At 43.0% G+C, this 12983-nt stretch overlaps 1 protein-coding gene across 1 annotated transcript in view; it reads left to right on the forward strand.

The window, feature by feature from the left end:
- The first annotated feature begins 8382 nt into the window (after positions 1-8382).
- The window catches only part of LOC117941426 (transcription elongation regulator 1-like protein), a 35034-nt gene continuing 30433 nt past the window's right edge, over positions 8383-12983 (forward strand). The window contains exon 1 of the mRNA XM_034866450.1: positions 8383-8849. The gene's annotated coding sequence lies outside the window, so the exon portion shown is untranslated. The remainder of the gene's footprint in view (positions 8850-12983) is intronic.

Consider the following 12983-nt stretch of genomic DNA (forward strand, 5'->3'; position numbering starts at 1 on the left):
TCAATTTTTTCTTCCCTAACCCTAACCCTAATAAAACTCTGAACCCCGGCGGAATATGTAAAGACCAGGTAAAGAACACACTCGACACCCCAACATGGGAAGTAAGCCAATCCACTATCTGATTCAAAAATGCGTCTTCAAGGCTACTTAAACCCAACCCAACACCCCGGTACGGGTTACAAACCAACCAATTACCGGGATTGAAAGTACAACTTTAAAAACCCAAAGAGGCTACAACCATGCCTCCTAAAATACAAACTGAACCCGGACAGGTGACTCCAAAAAAAACCTCCCAATCACAGCCAGAAAAGAGCAAACCCGACACCCCAACATGGGATACAAATAAGGACGCAGAGTATCTGGGACACTGTCAGCTTAGCTGCGGTGAAGAGTCAATCTGCTTCCCATTTCATTCATGTCCGCCATAAAACTTCCACCAACAATATCCGACACCCTAACATGGGATACCAACCAAAGGATGCAGAATATCTGGGGCACTGTCATCTCGGATGCGGTGAAGAGTTTATCTGTTCCCCATGTTATTCATGTCCACTAAAAAAAGCTAAATGGAGAATATGGTAGAGGACATTGTAAGCATTGTAAGTTCATACTGACGTGCGCCGGCCCGTGCACCTACCTTTGATCCCCTATCTAACTGCCCAGTCGTCAGACGAAGCAGGGGGGATCATCGAGATAATTTAACAAATCCTAACCCTAGAATATGGTAGAGGACATTGTAGGCATTGTAAGTTCATACTGACGTGCGCCGGCCTGTGCACTTGCCTTTGATCCCCTATCGAACGCCCAGTCGTCGGACGAAGCGGGGGGATCATTGAGATAGATTTTCAATTCCTAATTAAAAATGAATCTATTACTAATGCCATAACATCATCCTCCCAGCATGAACTTCAATGCAAAGATAAAATGGAATTAAGCCTGTGTTTGTGTGTGTTTGTGTTTTATGACCTTGACTGTAGCACTTTGAGATTTGTTTAAATGTAAAGTGCATTACAAATAAAATGTATTATTATTATTATTATTATTATGTCTGTGTGTGTGTATATATATTTCTGTGTGTGTTTGTCTAGGTGTGTGTGTGTCTCTGTGCGCGCGTGTGTGTGTCTAGGTGTGTGTGTCTCTGTGCGTGCGCGTGTGTGTGTCTCTCTGTGTGTGTGTGTGCGTTTCTCTCTCTCTGCGTGTGTGTGTGTCTCTCTCTGTGTGTGCGTGTCTGTAGTCAGAACACAGCCTTAGGCTGATACCTTCTAACACATTAACACATGCTTTTAGCTCTTCTACAACACAACAATGCAGCTTGCATGTATTTATTGGACTCACGTTTCCACAGGTGCTCGCAGCCAGCCACTCCACCCACACGAGCACACCTTGCCACAGCTAGAGCACACAGACTGCAACAACAAAGTTGTTTCTTTAAATACACTTAACTCACCCCCCTCTGTCTTCTTTTACCTTTGACTGTCACTCCTTTTCAGCAACACACTGGGCGGATATATTCCTCCGTTAGCTCTAATTCCACCGGCAACGCTGACGGAAGCTTTACATATGACTTCCTTTGGATTTCAAATTAAAATCATCAAAACGGAAGTTGCTGTCTCTTTTTTATTGTCTCGGAAAACAGATCCACTATTTTAAATTGTCTTCTTTTAAAATAACTTGTGTGTGTGTGTCTCTCTCTCTCTCTCTGAGTGTCTGTGTGTGTGTCTGTGTGGATGTCAAACTGCAAATGGGTGCAAACTGGCTAAAAAAAAACTCTCCTTACCCTAACCATAACCTGTACAGACTTGTGCTTGGCACCACTGGAAAGCCAGTAAGTGGTTTTTTGGGGGTGGGTCTAACTGCCATACCTGTAGCACCTTCCTGTAAAATGTTATAGGCCAAAGAAAAACTGCACCCGGGGGCACTCTGGTTAAACCCCCCTATCCTACAGCCCATTGCTACAAACAGTTACATATATGGTGCTGCCCATTGCTACATTCAGCAGCATGCAATTTTTTGTCCCCCCTGGTGGCAGCCCAGGGACGCTGCACCTTGCCGGACTTTGAAATGTCGTGTGCAAAGCTGCTACAAAGGCAACACATATGTAACTGAGTGTCTCGTGAGTCTCTCGCTCTCTCTAGCTCTCTGTCTCTCGCTCTCTGTGTGTGTGTGTGTGTGTGTGTGTGTGTGTGTGTTTATTTGTGTGTTGCCTGAACACATGAATAATAGACAGATACCAAAACGTTCCTCATTATAACAGAGCCTGTGGTTACTTCCTGTCTGTCAGAGTCATGCTGCAGAACTACTCTATTACACTACTGAAATAAAAATATGACAGAAGTACGCTATAGAAATATGCAAAACTAGGCAAATGGAAGTGTTTTGAAAAAGGGGGCACACTTATGGGGTTCCTCCCCAAATATGAAAATATTTTAGTTTAAAAATAAATTGTACACATTTCTACACCACGCAGTGTGTTGGATTAAGCCCAGAAAAGGTAAGCTGCATGAGGTGAGACCAGTTAGATTGAGAGCGCTTTAATGAACATAACTAATGAGACATAGTAACACCTGATTCATATCTTTATGCTTTGATTCAATCTCCACAGACAAATCCTGTCTGATTAGCTAACGTTAACCTGTGTGTTGTCCATCGGTTCATGGGGACTGGTGCAGTTTGACTTTTTGCATTGGCCGTTGTGTCCCGGGGACCCATGCTTGTTTCATTTGTCACCTCTACTACCGTGGACCTGGTACGCCAGGTCCCAGGGAACCTGGCCCCTGTTCTATAGTATTTCACTTCAACCACGGCCTCGTCCTTCGGGTCTCCAGGACCCGGGCCAGTGTTCTATGGTATGTCTTTATCTTCTACTGCGACATCGGCCATCTTGTCACTGGGACCCGGGACAGAATGTGATTGTATTTCTCTTTTACCGTGGCCTTGGCCATTGGGTTTCTGGGAGCCGTCCTGCATTCAATTGTATTTTTCCACTGCCTCGGCACCGGCATTCGGGTCTCTTGGACCTGTATTCAACTGTATTTCACTACTGTCTCGGCCTTTGGGTCTCTTATTTGCAGCTGTATCATACTATGTGGTTACATAGCTGTATCATACTAATAAATAGTTCAAAAAGCATACATTGGGATTTCTGGTTGTTGTTTTTTTAGATTGTCTCTCACAGTGGACATGCACCTACGAGGACATCAGACCCTCCATGGAACTTGCAAAATAGCAGGTTGTTCAAATACTTATTTTCCTCACTGTATTTATGTATATTTTTATATATAAGTTTTGGATACTTGTGCTGTGTGAGATGTGGGGCTTTTACACATTGGCAGAAATACTTTAACTTTCATTAAAAACATAGTCAAAGCCAGATTATGATATATTAACTGAAAGACCTGTACAGCTTTTTTTCTCTGGCCGCAACCTGGTCCCTCATGAAATCCACCAGCATTTCTCTGGTTTTGCTATGATTATGGTAGAGATGAAGGTAAACTAAGACTAACCCTAACCCATGGAAAAAAACATTCTAACAGCGTCTAGAAAGAAAAATAAAAGACATATCTGTTCTGAGAATCATTATTTCACCCCACTGGCTGATTTCTTTCTGCTTGGATGGTAAATTATTCTGGAAGTTGATGTTTTTGTGTTCACAGCCAACAACGTTGTATTGAAGAGTCTAATTGCAGTAGAGTGCTCTGCGGCTGTCTGGTTAACGAGGCATCAAGCCCAATAATAACTCAGACTCTGAATCTTGGAGCAGTCTCTATTGTAACAATCTCTCTTCTCTCTCTCTCTGACTACAGAGTCAGAGAGAGAGAGAAATTTATTCATACTTATAATTCCAAAAGAGAAAGAAGCTAACATAAATGAAACAACCAACATGAAAACAGTCTCTTCCTGTGAGTCAATAAGCAGTTACACAGACAGCTCTGCTTTGTGGTTTGAGGGGGCATTAGTCTTAAATCCTGAAATCCTGTCCACAGGAATCAGGCATTCTGCTGTCACCTACTGTCTACCCCACAACCAACTTTCATTTACATAATTAAACAGCAGAGTGTTGTTCCAGTGATGATGAGGGACATGAATCTGCTGAGGCCAACACATAAAACTCTCATCATCACTCAAACAAACCCTGACCCTTTATTGCACCCGGCACATCGGAAAAAGAATCAAATAATCACGTCAACGCATCCGTTCTTCAGGAAGTCTCAGAAAAGCTGTAAGCTGAAACTATCTAACGTATCAGGTGTGAACTGAAACAACATGACGTATCAGGTGTGAACTGAAACAACATGACGTATCAGGTGTGAACTGAAACAACATGACGCATCAGGTGTGAGCTGAAACAACATGACGTATCAGGTATGAACTGAAACAACATGACGCATCAGGTGTGAGCTGAAACAACATGACGCATCAGGTATGAACTGAAACAACATGACGTATCAGCTGTAAGCTGAAACAACGTGACGTATCAGGTGTGAACTGAAACAACATGACGTATCAGCTGTAAGCTGAAACAACGTGTCGTATCAGCTGTAAGCTGAAACAACGTGACGTATCAGGTGTGAACTGAAACAACATGACGTATCAGCTGTAAGCTGAAACAACGTGTCGTATCAGCTGTAAGCTGAAACAACGTGACGTATCAGCTGTAAGCTGAAACAACGTGACGTATCAGGTGTGAACTGAAACAACATGACGTATCAGCTGTAAGCTGAAACAACGTGACGTATCAGCTGTAAGCTGAAACAACGTGACGTATCAGGTATGAACTGAAACAACATGACGTATCAGCTGTAAGCTGAAACAACATGACGTATCAGCTGTAAGCTGAAACAATATCAATATAAGGACTGTTTCCTGTGATCCAGACACTGTTTCCTGTGATCCAGACACTGTTTCCTCAGCTGTCCTATGTGCCAGGTTTATCACAGATATTTTGGAGATCACGTTAACCACTGGTGTTACTAGATTGGTTGGAGACAGTTGTGTTTCCATGGTAACACTAAAGGAGAAAAGAAGGAGGCTAATTGTGTTTCAGGAAACAGTTTAACCAATCACAGCAGGCTTACAGGTTGGGGGGGAGGTCTGGAGGATAATAGAAGAAAAGGGAAAGATAGAAAATTATTTCTTGTAATTGCTTTGCCTGTCTCAGCCTCTCTCACTCTCACTCTCTGTCTCTCTCCATCCATCTCTCTGTCTCTCGACCCGTCTCTCTCTCTCTCTCTCTCTCTCTTTCTCTCTCTCTTTATTATATTTTACTTTCCGTTTCCAGACGGAAACAATTCAATTTCACCCCTCACTTACACCAACCGTGCGTGCGTACGTGCGCGCGTGTGTGTGTGTGTGTGTGTGTGTGTAAAAGGATAACAGGTTCCTCCAGATTTGAGAAACATTCCAATTGATGATGAAATCCTTTGTCATGTTGAGCTAACTTAACTGTGCATGTGTTATTACATTATTACATTATTATATTACTTTATTATGATTACATTGTTATTAGTACATTGTTATCATTACATTGTTATCATTGCATTAATATTATTACATATACACTTAATAAGGATACTCTGCAGAGAAACTTTAAGATCATCTCCTTCCTGCCGCTGCGGGTCACAGAGTGTCTTCCATGTGTTTGTACTAAGTATCTTTACTTCCTGTCAGCTGACTTCCTGTCTGCGACTCCCGTCTGTCTTCGACTCCTTTCTGCGTCTCCCGTCTGTCTGCGACTCCCGTCTGTCTGCGACTCCCGTCTGTCTGTGTCTCCTGTCATACACCCATCAGTCTGCGTCTCCCCTCTGTCTGCGTCTCCCGTCTGTCTGCGACTCCAGTCTGTCTGCGACTCCCGTCTGTCTGCGACTCCTGTCATACACCCATCAGTCTGCGTCTCCCGTCTGTCTGCGTCTCCCGTCTGTCTGCGACTCCAGTCTATCTGCGACTCCCGTCTGTCTGCGACTCCTGTCATACACCCATCAGTCTGCGTCTCCCGTCTGTCTGCTGTTTGCGACTCCCGTCTGTCTGCGACTCCCGTCTGTCTGCGACTCCTGTCATACACCCATCAGTCTGCGTCTCCCGTCTGCCTGCGTCTCCCGTCTGTCTGCAACTCCCGTCTGTTTGCGACTCACGTCTGTCTGCAACTCACGTCCGTCTCCATCTCCCGTCCGTGACTAACCCTAGAGAGTGATGTCCAGAGTCCAGAGATGTTGTTAAGGTGATAAAACATTGATTTAGTGATGGCTTTCATGTGAGGCCGGAAAAAGAGGGTGGAGTTCAGGATGATACCAAGGTGGCGGACCTCAGAGGTTGGGCAGATAGATGACATATCCAAACCTATTGGACCTGAGAGGGGGATGGGTGCTGAGTGGATGGCCTGGTGCTGACATCTTCAGCCTTGAGCTCCTCCACAAGCTATGACCATTGTCTTATGGTGAGGATCAGGGAGGCTCCAAAGTCAGGGTTGCAGCGGTCACCATGGTCCCGCTACACGTTCTGTTCTGGGATACCATGTTACATCCTGCCACGATCTGCGGTGCCTTGCTACGTCCTGCTTTGCCTTGTAATGCCGCACAGTGCCATGCTATGCCACAAACTACTACAAAGAACTACTACAAACTACTATTTTTTTTGGGGACTGTTATTGCCACTCTTCAATCTAACCCCAACCGGTCGTCAGACACTGTCTACCAAGAGCCTGGGTCTGGGTCTGTCCGAGGTTTCTGCCTAAAAGGAAGTTTTTCCTTGCCACTGTCGCACTGTTGCTTGCTTTGGAGGGAACTACTAGAACAGTTGGGTCCTTGTAAATTCTGGAGTATGGTCTAGACCTGCTCTATCTGTAAAGTGTCTTGAGATAACGCTTGTAGAGACAGGTAGACTAACACAAAGACAGGTAGGTTCAACGCACCCAGACAGGTAGGTTCAACGCACCCAGACAGGTAGGTTCAACGCACCCAGACAGGTAGGCTCAACACACCGAGACAGGTAGGCTCAACACACCGAGACAGATAGGCTCAACGCACCCAGACAGGTAGGCTCAACGCACCCAGACAGTAAGGCTCAACAAACCAAGACAGGTAGGCTCAACACACCGAGACATATAGGCTCAACAAACCGATCTGGTCTTCCTTACAGGTCTGGTTTTTGATAACATGTCTAGTTTTTGATAACAGGTCTAGTTTTTGATAACAGGTCTAATTCTTTAGTTGTGACTTGTCTTTGTTTAAGATGAGCTGGCTTAGTTGTTTTAAAGAATAATATAATAGTATGATAAGAAGCAGCCAATCACAGCGCAGGACCTTTATTTAGCCCCTGTCCCACTTCCAATAATGTTTGTTCACTGAGCGTTGAGTTGTACTTCTTTCAGCAGACTTAGACTTCGCGGTAGTGGATTTTATGAATGTGAAATCCTTTTACCTCCAACAGGTATCAGCAGTAATACATAAAACATGTGTTAAATGTTCTCTGATATCCGCTGGTGTTTTGAATTAATTAAATCAGAAGCAAGCCTCACTCAGCTGCCAACTAGGGCAAATTATAATTATTCCTCTTCTGAAGGCCTTCCAGTCAATGGATGTGAAGCTTTCTGCTGAATCTACACTCAGGATCCCAGAGGGACTGAGATCTATGTTAGCAAGACAAACAAATAGCTCATAGTGTATTAAAATAAGCACATGTTTATATGTCAGAATGGATTACTGGACCCAAGGGGAGAAGTCAGATAACATCTCTCTTCAATGTCCTTTGTGTTGTCTTCACTCCCACAGATCTGTATCCAGAATATCTAATCATGGCTAGAGACCTGCAGGAGAGGGGAGGGGCGGGGCTTCTTCTCTTGTCCAATCATAGCTGGACGTTGGGTCACAAAGTAGAAGAGACTCGTCTCCGGTGTTCGTCTAAAAGGTCAACAGTTAATCACACAATCCATTGTGTTAATATTAGATCAGTGTGTGTTTGCAAAGATTACAGACGAGCTTCACGACTCTGAAACAATTACTGGTGTCTGGTAACACACACACACACACAGACACACACACACACCTTCCTCATCAGGAGCAGACAGAGGAGGCAACACGGCTGATGAACCGCGTGTGTTTTCATTGATGAGTCAGGACAAGCACACACAAACACTGGCAGAATTTATAATTGTTATTATCTCACTAATGTGATCACATGCACACGCACACACACACACACACACACACACACACAAACACACACTCACACACCTAATGGGGAGGCGGCACTTTGATGTGGGAGCAGCTCCATTTGCAAAGAGAGAGAGAGGGAAAGAGAGAGGAGACAGAGAGAGAGATAGACAGAGACAAAGAAAGGGATAGAGAGGGAAAGACCGAGAGAGAAGGAAAGAGACATACCGAGACAGAGAGGGAGAGAGGCAGAGAAAGACAGGGAGGGAGGGAGGGAGGGGGAGAGAGAGAGAGAGAGGAACTAAGCTCTGCTGAAAGCGGCTCCAGTATTTTTGTACCTAGGCGTTGCAGCGCTGCCATGACTCTATCTGTCTGTTAGAAGCAGGAGACTCTCCGTCTGTCTCTCTGTCTCTGTCTCTCTCTCTCTCTGTCTGTCTCTCTCTCTCTCTCTCTGTCTCTTTTTCTGTCTCTCTCTGTCTGTCTCTCTTTCTCTGTCTGTGCCTGTCTCTCTGTCTGTGTCTGTCTCTCTTATGTCTGTTGGCATTTTAATGCCTCCGGTACTCCTTGATGCGTCCGGTGTGTTTCCAGATTCACCTTTCCCAGAGGGGGGGTGATCTGCAGACCTCGGTGAAGACGGTATTCAGGACGTGACTGGACCGCAGAGGAGGAGCAGTTCCCAGGGACAGACGCTGGGAGACAACACAGGTCTGTAGGTGACGCATGTAGCTTAATATAATCTGTCAGTTACCCTGTGGTCTGTGTCCTGACCACAGACATCAGCCCTGACACTGACAGCCTAAATGCTACTACTACAATAAGTTATTTAATGTAATATGTCTGTTACCCTGTGGTCTGTGTCCTGACTACAGACATCAGCCCCTACACTGACATCCAAACTACTACTACTACTACAATAAGTTATTATTTTATCCTGTTGTTTACATGTGTGCACAAAAGGATCCATCTATTTATTAATCTCATGATTGATGAGATCTTGACTTGTTCATAACAGTTTACAAGTTTGTCGGTTAATATGCAAAAGTATGACTTTAGGTTTAACTTGAACCGTATTCTCATGAAAACTATGCTCGCCGCCGCCGGCGTCACCAACACAGTCTCACCCTACCTATCTAATGTGTGATGCATTTTTTTATGTGGAAGGGCTGTCAGGTGACATTCATTTTAATCCCTCATCGTTGGATACATATGAAAGGACCAAAAAGGCACCTTGTAATCTGAGCCAGTTTGGCATTTGTAGGTTTATAAACTGAGCCAGTTTTGGTTTTTGTAGTTTTAAAATCTGAGCCAGTTTTGGGATTTGTAGTTTTAAAATCTGAGCCAGTTTTGGGATTTGTAGTTTTATAATCTGAGCCAGTTTTGGGATTTGTAGTTTTATAATCTGAGCCAGTTTTGGGATTTGTAGTTTTATAATCTGAGCCAGTTTTGGGATTTGTAGCCTTATGATCGCTGTTTAATCAACATTATTCACCAGTTCTCATCACGTCTTTATGGATATCTTTTAATGTTTTTATATGAATATTATTATTTCGGTCTATGGGATTTCTTTAAATTTTTTTGAAATTGTTATTATTATTTTGGTCTATTGGATTGCTTTGTTGTTTATTAATATTGTTAAAACTATAACGATACATCTATCACCATTTCTTTAGATGTTGTCATAGTAATCGTATCTTTGTTTGAATCATATTATTTTGGTTATTACCGGTGGAATATGACTGCGTACTGTAAAACAGAACAGTACGATATGAGCCAAGTGGGGCGCACGCAAAGCCTGTTGGGGCACCATATCCCACAATGCAATGCAGGTATTCATACCAGAGGATCGGCGAGCCATCAACGGGTTTTTAAAGCATCTCTTCAGTGTATTAATATTCAACACGTTGCTCAGCATTGTTCCAGTTATGCACCGTCATAACGGCTAAACCAACCAGTGACGTTGTAAGTTAGATCGGTGGATAGAGTTATCTGTAGTAGCCTAATTACCTAATTAATACTCCTCGTCTGGGGAGAAATGCTGCACGTTAAAAAAAGAAAAAAAATGTCAATCAAAGATTGCTGCACTTCGTACGCAGTTCATACAACAAAAATACTACTAAAGTAAAAATAGTTTTTATGCTTGATTTGCCTCATAAACACTATGTACAAGTACTATCATACTTAAAAATACAGCCTAGTGGATTCTTTGACTAATGTGCTTTTGTGTGGAATTGAACTGTTGTGAAAAACTAAAATACACTATTTACAAAGAGAAGCCTTTTTAATTTATTTTTCCATGCATCGTTCTTTAAAAACACAATTTTCCACTTTTGCAGGCAATGAATGTTAATAACATATTGATGTGTTTGTGTATTTGATTTAACATCATGCTGCATTACTAGTTGTTTTAAATAAATGTTTTTTAAATATCAATTTATGGTTGGCCTATTAACATGAAATCTTCTATTCAGAATATGATCCTCATATCAATCACCGTGCTTACAGTGCGAATTTGAGAGTGTCTTTTCAAATGAAGAAGGGACTAGTTTTAGGAAACATCTTCAGGAAATTAAGATGAGGTTTTTGTTGACAGAGTAAGATATATATAGCTTTGTATGGGTATATGTGTACAAACATAACATGTGTTAGTTGTTCCTATGTGTGTATGTGTACATATACAACATGTGTTAGTTGTTCCTATGTGTCTATGTGTACATATACAACACGTGTTTTGTCATTTTTGGCACACTCAAACCTCAGCCTACTGCACACAGACACAAGTACTTTATCTTTTTCTGCTGAAACAGAGACCTGTGTACCATGCCAAAAATCTCAGTTAACAAACTGAGGAGTTGGTTTTGCCATGGGTCAGAGGTCATCAGCGATCAACCAATCAACGAGCTTGACTCCCATAGGCCCCTTGATGTTCATATGGACACACCTGGCTGGAATGCCGTGTTATCATTTAGAGCAGACACTCACGGTGAATCAGAGACTTTATGTAGTAAAAGGCTGCGTTACAGAACATATCCATATGTCAGAAAGCATAGTGATATCTAAAAACATCTAATTTAAGGCTTGCTTATCAGGGGACTGCCATGCAGGTTGTAGAGATTAAATTCAATTCAATTCAATTTTATTTATAGTATCAATTCATAACAAGAGTTATCTCAAGACACTATACATATAGACCACACTCCAGAATTTACAAGGACCCAACAGTTCCAGTAGTTTCCTCCAGAGCAAGCAACAGTGCGACAGTGGCGAGGAAAAACTTCCTTTTAGGCAGAAACCTCGGTCAGACCCAGGCTCTTGGTAGGCGGTGTCTGACGGGCTGGTTGGGGTTAGAATGTTGTAGTAGTTCATGGCATAGCAGGACGCTGTGCGGCATTACAAGGCACAGCAGGACGTAGCTTGGCATTGCAGTGTAGCAGTTGAACAGGGCATCACAGAACATGGAGTGGGACCAAGGCGACAGCTGCTACGCATATTTTGGAGCCTCTCTGATCCAAGGGAACATGCTGGGGAAAAAGAACATAAGGACTCCGGGGAATGACTCCCCAGAGCTAGGTTAGTAACAAGCATTTCTGGGACATGGATGCACATAAATGAAAAGATGGAAAGATAGAGGACAGAGGAGCTCAGTGTATCAAAATAAGGCCCCAGCTGTCTAAAACTATTATTACAGCAAAACCAAGAGAGACAAGGCAAAGAGAGCTCCAGCCCGGTCGGGCTAGAACTCTCCCCAACCGGATCGGGCTGTATGCCAAGTCTCCCTTTAGTTTTATTATATTCTTGATTATATGATAGATAAATCCGACAACTATGTGACTAACTACTACTCCCTAACAATATTCGATTCTATGCCCTAACTATAGGCTTTATCATAAAGGAAAGTCTTAAGCCTACTCTTAAATGTGGAGACGGTGTCTGCCTCCCGGACCCAAACTGGAACCTGGTTCCACAGGAGAGGAGCCTGATAGGTGATAGCTCCCGTTCTACTTTTAGAGACTCTAGGAACCACCAGTAACCCTGCATTCTGGGAGCGTAGTGCTCTTGTAGGGTTGTAAGGTACTACGAGCTCTTTAAGATAAGATGGAGCCTGACCATGAAGAGCTTTGGAGGTGAGAAGAAGGATTTTAAATTCTATTCTACATTTTACAGGAAGCCAATGCAGAGAAGCTAAAACAGGAGAAACTTGATCTCTTTTCCTGGTTCCCGTCAGAACACGTACAGCAGCATTCTGGATCAGCTGAAGAGTCCTTATGGACTTTTCCAAGCAGCCTGATAACAAAGAATTGCAGTAATCAAACCTCGAAGTAACAAATGCATGGACTAGTTTTTCTGCATCATTTTTAGACAGGATGTTCCTGATTTTTGCAATATTACGTAGGTGAAAAAAGGCGATCCTTGAAATTTGCTTTAAGTGGGACTTAAAGGATATGTCCTGATCAAATATGACTCCAAGATTCTTCACAGTGGTGCTGGAGGCCAGGGTGATGCCATCCAGAGTAACTATATCTTTGGATAATGCGTCACGGAGGTGCTTGGGTCCGAGAGCAATAACTTCAGTTTTATCTGAGTTTAACATTAGAAAATTACAGGACATCCAGGTTTTAATATCCTGAAGGCACACTTTAAGTTTAGCTAACTGATTAGTTTCATCTGGCTTGGTTGATAGATATAACTAAGTATCATCTGCATAACAATAAAAGTTTATGGAGTGTTTCCTAATAATAATGCCTAAAGGAAGCATATATACTGTAAAGTGAACAGGATTGGACCGAGCACAGATCCTTGTGGGACTCCATGACTAACCTTGGCGTGCACAGAGGATTCATC

Source organism: Etheostoma cragini, unplaced genomic scaffold (genome assembly GCF_013103735.1).
Source record: "Etheostoma cragini isolate CJK2018 unplaced genomic scaffold, CSU_Ecrag_1.0 ScbMSFa_720, whole genome shotgun sequence".
Classification (NCBI taxonomy): Eukaryota; Metazoa; Chordata; class Actinopteri; order Perciformes; family Percidae; genus Etheostoma; species Etheostoma cragini.